Source organism: Triticum urartu, chromosome 5 (genome assembly GCF_003073215.2).
Source record: "Triticum urartu cultivar G1812 chromosome 5, Tu2.1, whole genome shotgun sequence".
NCBI lineage: Eukaryota > Viridiplantae > Streptophyta > Magnoliopsida > Poales > Poaceae > Triticum > Triticum urartu.
In genome coordinates, this window is record NC_053026.1 from 142599141 (window position 1) to 142616609 (window position 17469).

Consider the following 17469-nt stretch of genomic DNA (forward strand, 5'->3'; position numbering starts at 1 on the left):
TCCCACCACTCCATCACCATCCCCACATCGCTGCTATTTTCCCATGTGGAGGTGGTCCTATGGCGCCGATGCTCTCACCCAGCTGCCGTTGGCGGCACTTCTTGTTCGTGCCCAGGCGCCCGTTGCGCCCATCTCTCCCCTCGCTCCCATGGCGCCACTGCCCCAACCTATACCCAACTCCCTCTCCCCCCTCCCAGGGTAGCAGATCTGAGCGGGACAAGGTCCCTTCGGTCCTGGTGGTTCGGAACGAGGCAGGCAGCTTCTGCTCCCTTATCTTCTGGCGACTAGGAGTGTGGCCAGTTGGTGCCCCCATCTCTCTTAGACATCCATGGCAGCAACAACATCTGTAAGGTGTGTGTGTGTGTGTGTGTGCAGATTTTAACTCCAACCGATTAACCTTCCATTGCCAAGTGGCTGGTGCCCCCATCTCTCTACAAATTGGTTTCTTTAAAAAAAATCAGTTCTTCTTTGATTCATGGAAATAATTAAGTTCTTGAAGCAGTAAAGTTCAAACCCTAGCCATCGATTACTATTATTGTCTATTGATATTGTGTGATTGCTAGCAGACTTAATTGGATAATGTTTTATGTTTTTTTGCAGGGTGAAACGAACTTGAATAGGTTTGGTGGATGTTTGGGCAATTACTCAACTACTAACTAAAACAAAAGGCCACTGAAACTTTAGTAGATTTTTGTGGTTCCAGTGTAAGTATTTATTTTATTGTTTCAGCATTATACATGATTAATGCTTTGATAGTAAGTGTATGAATACATGATTGATGTACATTAATCCATGATTATTTTCTTTGGGAGATTTTCTGGAGATTTTCTGAAGTTGTAAGTCTGTACCTAACCAACTTAATATTATAGATGCATTTGTTACTTTTACTTGACAGCATTGATACTCTGAAGATTGCAGGGCTCAATCGACACATGGTGTGTCAGCATTTGCCTATTTACCTCAAGGGCCTGCCAAGAGCGTTGCCGGTACTAGCGTGCTTTTTGCTACAGAACTGGATTTTTGAACACTTGTAGCACATGGTGTCCTGGGAATCCTGGCTATGTAAATTTCACCTGCTAGCTCATTATCAGGTATTTTTATGCATCTATTAATCATATGAACTATACAAACAGGGATAGGATACAATTTGGAGGAACTTTGGTAGTTAAACATCCTCACTTCCAAACTGTCACTTTCTCTCTTACGTTATGAATGGAGTGTAGTTTGATCCACATCATTTTAGCTTATCCGAATGGGATAAATATGGTGTGGGTACAAGTTTAGCAAATATGATGTTTTTTGTCATAACATACATGGCATCGGAAGTGGGCATCCTAGGGTGTTGTTGGATCTCTCAAGTTGGCTGCTGTTATTCTTGTTATTTTGCATGAAAAAACAGTATTTGTGAATCACCTTTCTGCTGTTTTTTAAGAATATACACTTAGACACTAATTTATCAATAAAACAAATTGGTATGTTGCGTATGATAAAAGAACCAGAAGCTGGATAAATTTTGTATAGTCGTAGTTGTATTATCCAGCAGATAATAGTTTCTGTATGCCCATATCTCAACTAATTCAGTAAAGCAGAGCATAGCAGGCAATAGGCTTTGTATTTGTATACTCGTAGTTGAACTTGGCATTCAAGTTTACTTTGTCACCATAGCCCTGTGTTGATACTATAGTAGATTGTCAGCTGTGTTTATAGAATCCTCTTGAGTAAAAGGGTGACAATTCATCCATGACTTGATTTGTTGATAAGTTAACATACTCTCTTGATTTCGTTTTTTCTCTCGTGAATAGGGGAAGTGTTGGTCATGCTAGTGTGCATACTCACTTGGGAAGAAATGGAAGTAGGAGAGGTGACCTTCAATTCCTTACCTACAATTATGTTATAATTACTGATTAGAGGCACCCTACGAGCCTTTAGGATAAATCCCCATGTACAAATGAATTTGCATCACCTAGAACTTTTTCACTATCTAATATTCCATACTAATTATCCATTCTGAGTTAAATCATACATTAATTAGAAGGAACTGACCATTTGTTAGGGTGAACTATATGCAGCATTGAGCATTCTAATTATACTTCTGCATTGTTCTCTACTTAGATAACTATTGTAGTGCAGGCTGAAGTGATGGCATGTATGATTGATATAATTTCATCTCAATAATAACTATTTTCTGCATAGTATATTGGTCCCATCCTACTTGCTTTAAATGCCTGATTTTGATGGATTTTGTTCATGGCTTTGATTATACAATCTAGAATATTTAACCTTTTGAGCCAAATTCAACAGAGCATATAATCCAATACTAAGGATTTCAATTATCATGGTGTATTCAAGTCAAAGCTAAATAGTAGTCTGCGTCCTCCTACCTTGGCAAGGATACCAGGTGAATCTACTTTGGTGTTGTAGTTTCTTTCCTTCATATTACTCTTATTTTGGGGGATTTAATTTGTTCTTAATCCTATTTCCATTCTGGGTGAAAATGCTGGGAACCTTTTGGTCACATGTACATTTTAAGTGTTCCCCCTTCCTGCCCAAAACAGTGTTAGGTGAGCTAAGATAATACTTTTAGGCATTCAGAAAGAGTCACATCTATAATTAGCTTTCAACTCCATTTATCCAGTTTGAACTACCAGAAATCTATACATCTACTGAAAGAGTCACGCTTACATATATTTAGCTTTTAGCTCACTATATCCACTATCTTCAAAGTTGTATGTTTATTTTTTTGGAAACAAGTGTTGGAATATTGGCTGCTAGTACAGTAACTTAAGTATATCCCCAGGAACACTATATGCTCAGCAATCATACAAAGTAAATGATGCATTTCCTTCCAAATGGATATACAAAAAGTTGATTGAGGGTTTTATGCCACATCCATGGTTACTGCTGGAAGTCGATTGGCAGTCTTCATGTACCGATATGCTATTTTTATAGATTAGGTAAGTGTATTCTTCATTTTGTGATGTTGTGTGTGCGTAGTGCACATGTGAACTCTGCCTGCATTCAATTTCATAGATTAATTAAGCATTGTAATATTTGAGATTTGTTTGACTTTTGGAGGAAGCAAACACAAGGATGGACTCACTATGAACCATGAAGCCAGCGATCCACATCAACTGGATGTTTTAGCTCTCATTTTGTATATCTAATGTATCATAGTTGCATCTTTTAGCTGTCCTTCTGTGAACCTGATGTATGGTGTCTTGACGGTTATGTCTAGAACAAACTAAAGTGTATGTACGTGACATGGTGTTTTGGTGGTTATGTCTAGAACAGACTGAAATGTATGTATGTGACAGTTAGTTAAATGGAATAAAAAATGGTTGGTGCACCTGATGTATGGTGTCTTGTTGACTATCCTTAGAAACATGAATTATATTTATGTAACAATCTGTAACATATGTTAATTAAAGTTGTGGTTGGATAAACAATGTTGGTCATCAAAAGAAAACACCATCTGATTGTTGGTCGGCAAAACAAACCCCGTCTTACAGTCGGTCGGGAAAGGCTAATGCAAGCCCCAACAGAATGTTGGTCGGGAAAGGTACATGGTTACCCCAACAAACCGTTGGTCGGGAAAGGCCCATGGTTACCCCAACAGTCTGTTGATCGGGAAAGGCCCATGGTAGGCCCAATAGACTGTTGGTCGGGAAAGATGCACCATAGCCGCCCAACAGTCGTTCAGGAAAGATATGTCGGTCGGGAAAGGGCTTTCCCTTCCGGACTTTCCCCAACAGACGGTATCGGTCGGCAATACTCTTTCCCGACCGACTATCTGTCAGCGGAAGCTGTATTTCCAACCAACCTGGCTATTGATGATGTGGTGATGTGGTGTAGTGCTTGATGGGTGAATAAGATAGGCCATCCTCCACCATGCCAAGTTTGTTAGGAAGTGGATCATTCCGCAATATTCCTCTCATGCTCCCATTCTCATATTCATTTTGACAATGTTTAATATCTGACATGCAAGAAAACATAAAAACAAGTGAGATTTTCTTTGTAATGCAGAAGTGATTCTAATCCAATACTGCCTCCCTGTAAACCACTTGGTGCTATCTATGCAATTCTTTTAAAAGATGCCATGCATGCTATAATTTGTTGTGCACATTAATATAATGTGGCCTACTACTCAAAATATGAGAGCTCCAGAAGTGATGACACTTTGCAGATGATAGCTTCAACATATAGTAAAGAAGAACAAGTCGACCTGAGCTGACAGATTCAAAATATACTAAGGGAAAACAACTCGACCTGACCAGTCGACCGCAAGAGAAGAGTATCATCTTAAAAAAGAGCAGAAGAGCAAGCAGATTGAAGATATTACAAGTCTTTTAATACAATGTCGGTTGGTCACCCATGATGAACCAGAGCGCACAGAGAAATACTATTCTTTCAGGCCTCTCCATATGTGGCTCACATGCATTTCAAAACTAAAGTAGGAACATTTAGCTAATCAATTAAACATCTCTCAGTTTTACTAATATCAGCACTAATATCAAATATGAATTTGTACAACTAAGCTTGTTTAGCTCGATGGGTGGAGCAGTCCTATTACGACACGAACCACGTAGGCTGATTGTGGTCATCATAAAATGGGGAAAACATAAGCACGATGAGTACAGTGTTGACCGTGGCTGTGGGATGGCAGATCTGAAGCTACAAACCACGCAAAGGGTAGTTAGCAACCGATGTTTGCTTTGAAATAACAACTAAGATTTGGTATGGACAAGAAAGTACGGTCAACAAGTGACAAAGAAATGCAATTATGATGTCTCTCTATATGTCGCGACATGCATTTGGAAACTCAAGTGGGACCTTTAGCTAACCAATTAAATGTGTCGGTTAACTAATATCAGTATCATATCACAATCATATTTGAACAACTAAGCTGTTGAATTCTGAGTGTTGTGTTGTTTAGCTTGAAGGGTGGAGTAATGCTAGTACGACAGAAAGCACCTACGTAGATCATAGTAGATTAGATAAAAGGGGAAAACCCTAAGCATCAAGAGAAAAATCAGGAAAGTGGAACTAGCTGGACCAGTGGGTGGCGCACATGCTTTTCAAAATGAATATAGGAACATTAGGTGACCAATTAAACGTTCTCTGTTTTAGAGATATGAGCATCATATCAGATTAGTATTTCAACACGTAAGCTTTGGGTTGAGGCCTTGAGGAGCAGTGCTAGCATGACACGAAGCACCTACGATGATAGTAGTGAATATAAAGGGGGGGGGACCATAAGCTTTACGAGTATAGTGCCCGTGCCATGGCGGATCTGAAGGTGCAAACCGGACAAAGCTACTTCGCAACCAATGTTTGCTTTCAACTAGCCACTACGATTTGGTATGGACAAGAAAAGTACAGTAAACAAATTACGATCTATTTTCCAGGTGAGATCAATAACTTAGGCACATATGGAAGAGTGCCACCTCTCTTGCGACGTCGTGTAGGCCTATGCTGATACGTTGAGGGTGCTGCGGGTGCGATGGCTGTCGGCGGCGGGGAAGAAGACTTTAGACGGCAGACGGCCGGGTCGGGGGATATATCCTGTTGCCATGGACGAGGCGGTCGTAGGACCAGCAACGGCAAGGTGGACGACGACGCTGATGAAGCAAGAGGAGGCGATGAAAGGATGCTGGTCCAGTGTCGTGGATGAGAGAAGTCCATTTCTTGCAGTGGACGACGGGGTAGGGGTAGCGGCTTCGGCAAGGTGGAGGATGGGGTGGCGGACGGAGGAGGCTGGCCGCAGTGCGGAGGTTGTCGTGCCGCCGACGGTGTATGAATGAGGAAATGGAGGGGAGGGGGATCTCAAACTTTGGTACACACTTCTCTGAAACGGGGGTGTTTTGCATCTCCCAAATATTTGCCGGTAACTATTTCGGCTGAGGAGAGGGTGTTTTGCCGCCCACGCTTGGCGCCCATAGTGTATGAACGGGGCTGACAGGTAGGGCGGTTGTGTCACATCTGATGGAAGTTACACATCTACCCCTATTTAAAATATTAGCCTACATCGATTTCGGGCGAGCAGAGGGTGTTTTGCCTCCCATGGTGTATGAACGGGGCTGACAGGTAGGGCGGTTGTGTCACGTCTGATGGAAGTTAAACATTTTCCCCTATTTAAAATATAAGCTTACATCGATTTCGGACGAGGAGAGTTTGTTTTGCCGCCCACCGTGTATGAATGGGGAAATGGAGGAAGAGACACATGTCTTTCGGACGAGCTTGAATCAAATGTGTTTTTCCGCCCACGTTTGGCGTCCACCGTGTATGAATGGGCTCAGAGGCCGTCGTGTCATGTCTGATTGAAGTTACTAGTCTACCCCTATCGACAGGAGTGTAAATCCTGTCTTTAAGGATGTCAAGTGTCAGGGGTAGACAGTAATTTCCATCTCGCAAACACTTGCTTCGAGCAGCCCACAAATTATAGTGGGTGTTTAGCCGCTTCGTTCAAAACTTGGGAGAATTAGCATTCACGTTTGCCCTAGGACCTGGCAAACTAAATTCAAATCCAATTTGTATTCGATTACGAATATCCACAGATAATTATACATTTTGTTATTTATTTCTTCAAAACCACAAGAAAGATTTATTCCAGCTTTATATATGATTATGATTTAGAAATGCCGTGATCTTCGAATTCAGTAGGTTGGATACACTCTGAGTCGAACAGTTATTTCATCCAATACAATATGCTCACACGACAAACAGTTCACCTTATGTCAATCATACAAGTTCTGAGGATTAGCTCGCCTAAAAAATTCGGATCATTACAACACATGGACAACATAGGGGGTCTTGCAACATAATCCATTTAGAGACATGACACAACATGCAAGTACAATAATCTAATGAAAATTTGAACCGGTATCTAAAGTAGAACCGGGATTATCTTGGGCTTCATATAGTAGAAACAGTAGGACCTCCTCCATCTTCAAATGCAACATTCTTACTTCCTCCAATTCTTGGGTTGCTTGCATAATGCGTGCCACTAATTCCGTAATTTCTAGACTCAAGATAAATATTACCTCATTCATGGCAGCCACACCATCTCTTTCTGCCTCTAGTAGAGCCTCAAGCACTATAATATCTATGCTCAGACTGCTCTCCGACGGTGTTGCCTCTGAATTGCTACCATCTGGTAACATGGATGGCGCACTGCTTCCACAAATAGATTATGGGGTTGTACATTGTGTCCTAGTGTGAACGGCATCCTGAAAGGTTTCCGCTAGACATCAGTAAGAGATAGTTATCGTATGATCCAGGCAGTAAGCTTACATGGTAAACAATGGACGAATTATTGCCGAGCATGGCAAACTATATTTAAATGGTTCGAAGCAGCATCAGCCGAAAATAAATTAAAATGGTAAGATGAAACTAGGGATGTAAGTGGCAAATAAATGAAATCCGCCAGTCCCATCTAGTTAGTTTTTGCTACCTCCCTAGTTCATTTTCCTCAAAAAAACAAAAATTCTTTTGAACTATCATACCACTAGTGGACTTCAATCAGGATTAAACCGGACCCAGTTGACATCCCTAGTTGAAAGGGAGTGTACAACCGCTATATTTAAGTTGCCAAGGCATCTAAGCAGTTGAAATAATCTGAGAAAGCACTTAACAGTGTGGCCTCATATAAACTACGAAGACAGTCTTGTGATGAAGTTGAGAGGAAAAGTTAAGGACTCAAATGAAATAGGCATGCATTTCTTTACGATAGTACAGCAGGCACTGTTGACATATTGGCCAACTCAGGTATAGTGTAACAACAAATAAGCATTCGAATCAAGCAATACAGCAAAGCAGACAATTGAACTATTTGTAATTCGGTAGGATTACACATTGAGGGCACAAGCCAAGAAAGCAGCCCACATGCATTACATTTCACATGTACTAAAACACACTGGCTTATCATATGTTGCTGTGAAGCCTAGCTGCTGTTGCAATGTTCTTTGAAGATATTGTCAGCATCCCGTGGTTTTAAATCTAGTAGCTATAGTTTATTCTGCACCATCTATTTAGGTAAAATTAATTTTAATCGCATGCACTGGTCCGAATTGATCATCAATGGTTCATCTAAACTAATGAAAGAAGGGTGTGTGCATACACGACAATACTCCCTCCGATTCTTTTTACTTTGCGTATAACTTTTTCTCAGTTTTCTCGTATTAGTCTGCGCGTTGCCAATTCCTAGCGTTGGTTTCCTTGTGTGCCCCGCCCCATCCGCCTCTGCCCTAATTAATTGGCAAATTAGTCAAAAAAAGTTAAACCAGTGCCCTCCTTGGTATGCGGGTCAAGAGTTATGCGCAGAGTAAATAGAATCGGAGGGAGTATATCTGCTTCCCTCTATTTTTATGCTTGTTCGAGGTGCCATCCCCAAAAGAACAAATATTTTGCTTGATGGGGTTGGCAGCTCCATAATTAATAGAAGCATCAAATTAGTCATGCAACCTGGGAAGATCAAGAACACACAAACAAGTAATGAACAGAGGCTTGGAGCAGTGATGTAATAGCTAGCATCAGAAAATATAGGGTAAAGGAACAAAAAGCAGCGGAACCACATGCTAGTTTGCTGATGTGTAATTAAGCATAGAGAACATTAAGCAGTCTGATGGAACCAACAGGTGGCATCAGAACAAAACTAAAACATATTAACTATATGTGCACTGGTATGTAATTTAGCACATGTAACATGTTCACTGCCAGAAGTATGGCCCTACAGGTGCAAGCAGAATAACGCGTCTCATGAGAAACTGAATGATGCCCTGAAGAAATTCAAAGGTGTGGTGCTTATGCTAGGAAAGTGAACGTAGGCGCCGGCCGTTGGATAATAGTACCTGATTCTCGGCGGCGTATGGGTATCGTTGTCATACTTGATAGGTAAGGATCGTCGATGGTGCTCGTGTTGCGGTTGAGTTTGGGCCGGCTGTCGCCGTCGCTGAAGCGGATCCGGTGCTATGGTTGCGACACCTGTCGACATACAAGAAAGCTCATCTGTGGTAAGTGAACAATTGCACGATAAAGAGAAAAACCAAAGGAGTACAAATAGAAATAACCTGATGAGGCTGCGGCGTCGGTAAAGCAGGGCTGGTGGAGTTGAATATGGCGTCCGTGGAGCTGGTCCGGTGCTGTGGACGAAGGCTTCGGCGGGCGCGTTGTACAGTGCTTTTGGTGAGGCGGATCTGTTGCGGCGGACGAGGGCTTGTATGAAGGGCCAGCGAAGGGGCGGACGAGGGAGTCAGTGAAGGGCCTACACTGTAGTGGACGAGGGCACTGGTTAAGCAGATCCAGTGCGGTCGACCATGATGGCGGTCAAGGAGATCTGGAGCGGTGGACAAGCCATTCACTGAAGCGGCTCCGATGAAGTGGTGAGTTGGCAGTTTGGGGTTCCAAGGTGCAGAAGGTAGATCCGGCGTGGTGTGAGGTCCACCGCTGTGGCGGAGGACTAGATTCGGCGGCTTGCCTTGGTTGGGGGGTCGGGGAGGGGAAGGAGAGGGGCTCTGGGGAAGAATGTTGGGGGCAAAGAGGGGAAAAGAATGGAGTTACCAAAGCAGCCCTTTTCCGTTCATGTGGCAGGGGTAAAACATGAATATCGCAGGGCTAAACTTTCGGGCGTGTGATATTTCGATGTGAGCGGGAAGTTTGAAAGCTTTTGGCACCTAACATTATAAGTATTCTGCTCTCGTACGGCCGACTATGATATCATGGCCGACAATTTGTTTGTTTTGCACGCAAAAAAAATGTGCAAGTTTTGAAAAACAATGTCTCCAACTCGAAACTTAGATTGTCCATTCAATTCAAATATGGATCATTGAGCTACTACAAGCAAATACCATCATATGGTCCAATTCAAATGAAATTCCAAATGTGTTTATCCTAAATATGATGACAAAAGCAAAAATGTGTATGTGTATGAATGAAGTGGATGATTATAAAGTTTGAACATGCCCGTATGTGTATATCTTTAGGTTTGATATATGAATTTGAAATCACGAAATCCCGGCTTAAAAATGTACCTCCGTTTAAATGAATTACAAAAGCTAATGATGGAGTCGAATTCGAAAATTCCAATCTTAGGTTTGTAATTCTGGTACATCAAGGTATATCATGCATGTTCAAAACACATGAGCACATTAACACGCCTCTCTCTTGTAAAGTCCGGACCCCAACATAGGTCTCTATCACTTTGTCTCTCGGGCATGCACACATCTCTTCCCTCACTCTCTAGGTCTCCTTCTATCTCTCTTACCCAAGCACACGCACTATGTAGAGTGTATATTTCCCGTACACACAAAACGTCGCCCCCAAACGTCTATCTCCCTAGTTATGTGGTTCTCGCGCACTCACCTCACACACCACCCCCACTGCAAACAAGCACACTTTGTCTCCTTGTGCACCACTCTCCTCTTTCTATCTCTCCCACATGTGGACCTGCCCCAGCTCCTTCCCTGTATACATATATGTCGTGACTCTTTGCATAGCTCCCTAATGTATAATCGTTCTTGATTTCGCACATTGTTCTCTACACCATCTATTCTAGCTTTGTCATGAAGTCCCTATCACACACACGATGACTCGCTTCCCTTGCATCTCCATTCATAGGCCAATTTCGGACAACATCAACATTGTCTCCCTATCTATACGCCATTTATGGACACAAATGACCCCTCTCGCCCCCTCTCTTCCTCTCTCTCTCTCTGTGTCGCTAGCTCTCTCTTTCTCTCACTCTCACACCCCTCTCCCACACACACACTCGATGTCTCTTCCAAATAGTCTGCTCCCCCCGCCCGCACCCGTGCTATCTCGCTACTACACATGTCACACCATTCCTCCTTCCCTTATACTAGGTTTACATCATTAGTGGTCTCTCTACTCCACATACACTCTCTCCCTCTCACACACAAACGCGTGCACAAACACACACAAATGCACAAACACCCATTTACCTAGATCGTCATCTCTCCTCATGTCTACATGTGTATCTCACACACTCACTCTCTAATTATGTATATGTGTCTCCATGTTACACAACACAAAGCCCCATGTACAATCTCTCTCTATCCTCCACACACATAGACCCAAAGAATTTGTTATCATTGCCTCAGTCTCTAACATATCACACACGCACACACACTCTCTCTCTCTCGCAAACACGCTCAACAAGGGTTCCCCGTGAATAACTTGTCATCTATTCATGAACAGTCGTGGCAGTACGGCAAACACGAGATGTGAAAAAGAATAAATCTACACGTGCTTAGACCACCTAGTATGACTACTAGGACTAGAGCAGGCCAAAAAGCGCGCCGCCGTCACCCCCTCCTTGTCGGCGACGGGAAAATCTTCGTTTTACACAGTCGAGAAGTCATTGTGCTAAGGCCCCACATGCCGAGGCGTTGAATAGAATGTAGATGCTAGTTTACGGAAGCAAGTATCAATAATACGTTTGTATCTCCATACTTATATTTCTTCTCTTATAAAAAATCGAGTTGGTGATGATGGTACTTGTGCCATCTTGCAATATAGACCGTCCGATCTATATCTGACGGATGGAAATTAAACTAAAAGATACCCGCACCCCTCTCCACATTTGCAGACAAGGACTTTCCTCGTTCCTCCTTATCTCCAGCAAACCTCATTGTTTAGCAATTAAGAAAGGAAGCCTCTGGAACAAACTGGCCTGGTGGCCGCTGCCGGTGTTGTCAATCCCCATGCCTCCACTCAGTTTGACCACCAACCACCACCACACCCCACTCCTCTTCACCTTATCTCATATTTCTCGAGATATCATTAGTTTTTACACATGGGATTACTCCCACAAGGGTCAATCACAACAAGTGTTTTATAAAAAAATGCATCATGATGTTCCGTGCAATGCACGGATCTTGCTAGTACTCCTACACAAGACTAAGTTGGTGATGCTGGTGTGTCTGCCATCCGTCATTTCTGACCATTAGATCTACATCTAACGATTGTGAGGTAAGTCGTTGCCTTTTCTCACCAACATCCCACTTGTCTACCAATTTGCAGAAAAACCCATGATTAGTATCTTAAAACCAACCACATCCCTCCCTGACCTCACCAAAACAGCCCAAGGAATATATTCTAATTGAAACATAATATATCTCTCGTGACATATGTATATCAAAATTAGAGTGTTTTGTACCAAGTTTGTGAATACGTATTATTCTAATTATGATTCATTGCAATGGACATGAACATTTCTAGTATTTCGAACCATGCATTTCTTTTCCTAGTATTCCATAGTTTCGAGTTTTCCATCAACATATTAGTCACTCATGGTTGATATTTACTTTCAATCATGTACACATATGCACTATGTAACTAGCCTTGCTTATTGGCTTCCAAAGCTTAACTTTCACTCCTACTTACAATATGTAGAGTATTTAACAAAAAACTACCACTTTCAACCAGCCCTAGGAGGAATCTATTGTACAAAAAATAGCACAAACATAACCAAAATTTCATAATCCACACCAAAAACTACCTAGTACTCCTACCGATTAGGTTCGTTTAAACACATTTATGACAGGGTTCGCCCACATGTCCGTGCTGATGAGGCAGCTTAAACCAACACATTTTGTTTGACCGTTGGCACGAGGGACCCACATCTGACCTTCTATCATGTTATTCCCCCTCAAATCATTATTTTTCCTGAACATTACTTCAAATAGTACTGATGCGTGTTCGTCGGGGGCGCCGGTGATGAGCGAGTTGGCCGCCGCTCCGCCGGACGGGCCGGACGTCGCGCTGGCCTCTGCACAGGTTGGCAGGCTGGCTCGAGCGTGACTTACGAGCGAGCAAGCCGCCGCGCTGGCCTTCGCTCGAGCCAGATGGCTGGCCTTAGAGCGGCGCGCGTGAGCAAGCCGCCGCGCTGCCTTGCCAATCTAGATAGCAAACCTTGCAGACAAGCAGCTGGACGGAGCTATCTTGGCTAGCTAGCGGCCGCGAGCGCCGGACGGAGCTGGCATCCGGGCTGCCGCTACATGGGCTCCGCACCACCGGCGATTTTGACCTCTCCTTCTGCCGGCGGCGGTAGCTGCGTCCCATGGCCGAGGATGACTAGGTGGACGGGCCGGAGGTAGGAGGTCACTCGAGGATTTTTGTTGGTAAGAGCATGTACAATGGTTGATAAGTAGTCTTATCTTAAATCTGCCATGTATGCAAGTGGTAGTAGTTTCTTGGCATCTTAGTGGTTTCTTGCATTATTAGAGCAAGTACAATAGAGCTGAGTCAGTGGGCTATAAGAAATAAACTACTTCTACATGTTGGCTATAAGATGGGCCGTAGATGACATGGCACTGGCTTATAGCCAGCTGCTGGCTATACTATTAACCATGCAATTAGGGGTTTCTTGTAAGGAACAATGTACGTACTACTAGCGTCAAAAGGCGATTCTAGGTTGCGTTGTACTCCAACGAGTACTACTAGTGGTTGCGGGAGTGTATAGCTCGTTTTGTGGGTTCGATCCCAGCCGAACGCACTGCGGCCTTTTTTTAAAAAATAGTACTACTACACTTCGCTGTGAGCCAATATTTTACACGGGTAGTTTGAGTTTTGAAGTCAAACGGACGTGCGTCCCCACAATCTGGGTGCACTGGACAGCCTAGCCACGTGAACGGGTTTTCCTTCCCAGCATCCCATGGCTCGCGTGCTCGCCCTAGCCACACCTCGCTTCCAGCTTCCAGCTAGTAGCATATTTAAACTAGCGCCTCCCAATTAACCCCGAGGAGCCGGAAAAGCCTGGCGGGGCATTGGGAACTGTGCAATATGGCTCTGTACGTAAAGTGCTCTACTACTACTCTGTAGCTTGTGGCGTTGCATGCATGGACTTCACTCCATTATCGGCTCTACTATAAAAGAAATTCCTCTTGCCGTGTTTTTTTTGAAACGGAGGCAAAAGCTTTGCTTCATCTCATTCATAAAGAAGGAACTACTAACAAAGTTCGACGAGATGCATTACACCTCCACAAATGGAAGCGAAAAGCCTAGTCTCACTGTATCAAATAACTCAAATGTTCTGCCCCGCAGTAACCGTCACTGATAAACAGGCTGCTAGTGTGTGCGTGAGAGGAGCGGCTGAGTAGGCCAGCTACGTGAGAGGAGCGGCTGAATAGAGCACCGAGAGTACCCACTAGGCCACTACGCAGGTGTACTTCCCCTGCATTGATAGTACAACGATGGTTCTAGAGAACAGTAGTACCCTCAACTTCCAACTGTATCTCCTTGGCCCTAAGATTCAATAGTTCAAAACTGGTGCACTATACTAGACTAGACTAGAAGTACAGTACATCGCACTACTAGTTTAGAAAAGTAGTACTAGTACTGCTACAGTACGAGTACGTACTCCTCCATCACATAATGTAAGACGTTTTTTGACACTAGTTGGCGTTTACAAAAAATGGCAAAAACATACCCAAAATTTCTTAATCCACGCCAAAAACTACTACCTAGTGCCAACATTTTCTTACTAGTGCTATTATTTACAGTATAATGCAATCCCATAACGTTCCATAATCCCTTTCTTTCAAAAAAATCTCTTCTTGAGAGTAGATTGCTATCTCCATGCGAGCTTCTCATAGGCTAGCACCACCGCATGCCGTCATGTGAGAGAGAGGGAGACATCCATGCAGCATGCAGAGAGAGGAGAACGCGGGCGGACAGCCAATGGGCTGCATGGGGCATTTATAGCTGCTAACTCCTCCAATCCATGCGCCAGGGGTATTTCCGTCCAAAAAGCATGCAGCGAGCCCCTGCCTTGGTATTCGGGTCTGCTCTTATGTGCAGAGTAAAAAGAATCAGAGGGAGTACTAGTAGTAAATAATAGCCTCACCCCTGCGGTTACTACGCTCTTATCTCCTCCTCGCCAGTTCACCTCCCCCCGAAGAGAAGGCAATTCATCACTGCTCCCATGGATTTGCCAGGATGTTCTCCTCCTCGTCGGGGCTGGGAGACCTTGGATGATGATCCTGTGGGAGAAATCACACGCCGCTCCGACGTCCTCACCGCCGCAAGACTCGGTGCTTCCTGCACCAACTTTTTCAAGATGCTGCTTAAACAGGCCATGCTTGTTGGTCTTCCATGCATCGTTGAGGAGAAGGTTCTTCTATGGGACAATCCTTCGAACAGTCCACCGCTCCCTGGCCATGGTTGCACGTTGACTCCGCTAGAGTTGCCGACGTTGAAAGGTAGTCGGATTTTGTCTGATGAGCAGGTCAGTAATGGAGTTTGATCATGTAGTACTTAGTTATTCCATTTCCATCCCATAATTTCTCGCTGCTTATTGTCTTTTATATAGGTCTGGGTCGGTGCCAACGAAGATTGGCTTGCATACCTCCGGCCGGATACCACCATCATTTTGCACAACATCCACAGCAGTGCGACCGTTCCGGTAGACCCCTTCTCCACCATTGGGATCGGCCTTCCGGACTGGCTGGGCAAGAATACGTATGATGATGCCTACATGAGATTGAAGAAGATAGCAATTGCGGACCCACCGACAAAGCGACGCGGCTACGAATATTACTATCTCATCGCGGTGTTCGACATAAGGATTGCCATCAATGCAGGAGGCAGTAACGGCAGAGGCTGGTGCATGTTGGCAGCGGCAGATTTGTACCCCTACACGTTCGAAGACGCCGTGTGCCATCTAGGCCGCATCTTCCCGGTGACAAGCCAGGGGACTTGTTTCATCTGGTTGACATCCTACGATACGGGAGATTACAAACGGAATGCACAAACCATCATTTGCATCCCTAGCGGTACTCCATTATTTTGCAGGGACCAGTCATCCCGCGATCAAAATAAGATCGCCGATCCTGGATGTGCATTTGCATCCGCGATTCGGTCTAACCTGGAACCTTGTATCTGACTTTGGCATATTGGGATCAACTATCTTAGCAGTCGTTACCCATGGTACCACTGATGTGCAACATGGTCACATAATCTACCATGATCGGACTGTCACCATCTACCCAGGTATTCCATTTTTTAACCCTCTCGCCTTCTCTTTTATTGTTGTACTAGACTACTAGTACTATACTTTGTAGTACTAGCAGGAGTACTTTTTACCTTGGAGGACGCGTATAGCTAGCTAGGCCCTTGAAGACTTGAACCCACTAGCTGCCACCATTTTTGTTTTTCCATGTCTTACTATCTCATCCATGTAGCCAAGAGTGGCTATATATAATAAGCCGGTTATTTTACTTCCTCTATACCGGAGTAGTACTATTTGGTGCACAGTATTACTGACAGCCACATTTGAGCACAACATTATTATGCATGGACCTTGACTATGTACGTCACCATGTGTCCAGATCTGGGATGCCGCGTGTACCAGATGAACGGCGCTGAGTTCGACCCCCGTGATGCTACGTGGGTGCCGAGGAACACTCTTGGAGAGTACTCACTTTTCATCGGGGATAGCTACCCCATTGTGAAGCGGATGCCACTTTCCGTGCATGACACGAAAGTCCTGCCGTTCATGAAGCATGGTTGTGTCTTCAGTGCGCACCACTGGATGAATGACATGCTGGGACACGCTATCCCTGATTTATGCCGCTTTAGCTTGGATGAGTCTCCATCGTGTGGAACCGGACAAGAAAGCTGCGACAATGATTCCCGTTGCCCACCGCTATGGATCGCGCCATCCATGAAGAACACCTGGGACAGGAACCTGGAGGAGGACATGTAGCCCATCTATAACGTGTAAGTGGAGTATGGTAATTGTGAACGGTAGCGCTGTGAATATATGTAGACTAGTCATGCACAAATTTATCACATGAGTTGGAGATGAACCTGTGTGGCATACTGGCATTTGTGCTTTATAATTTATTACTAGTAAATGTGCTATGTGTACATGCAACTTGTGTGGTTGTTGCACGGGCTCCAACATGCTCTTTGAGAAAAAAAGGGTGGCACAGCTTTGGATATACATGACGTGGCGGCATCATACAGTAGCATCGTTCACTATAGTTGTACTAGTACACTCCTACTAGGACGACAACTCCTATAAAACCTTGCACTTGGCTCTTTGCCTCTTCGGGAGGTTCAACAGTTCGTACTCGTGTGAACCTTGCACTTGGCTCTTCGCCTCTTCGGAAGGTCCAACAATGATAATACTACAGTACAATATGCTTCTCGCAATCTGACACCGATTGAACTGCTGCACGTCCACCGCGAGGGAGAGGGAGAGGGAGAGGGCGCTGTAGTCAAAACCCTCCCCTCGTCCTGCGAACCACCGCGCGCGTGGGTGAGGGAGAGGCGTAGTAAGCAGGATTCTCCTCGTTCGACGAGTTGATGGGACACATCAAAGCAGTACTAGTACTAGTAGTAGTAGTCCATATTGCGTCCTTGCCGATTAATCTGGCTTAATTTGAAACAAGAAAAATACACTGGCGGTCAACGTATGTAACAGTACGCTCTTTACGGTCACTATATATA

The 17469-nt window shown here is 44.1% G+C and overlaps 1 long non-coding RNA gene across 1 annotated transcript; it reads left to right on the forward strand.

Annotated features, from left to right (window-relative positions):
* Positions 1–1007: 1007 nt before the first annotated feature.
* Positions 1008–2376, forward strand: LOC125555775. The gene is made up of 3 exons (XR_007304852.1): positions 1008–1091; positions 1803–1861; positions 2302–2376. It is a non-coding gene; the product is annotated as an uncharacterized LOC125555775 (long non-coding RNA).
* The last annotated feature ends 15093 nt before the right edge of the window (positions 2377–17469 follow it).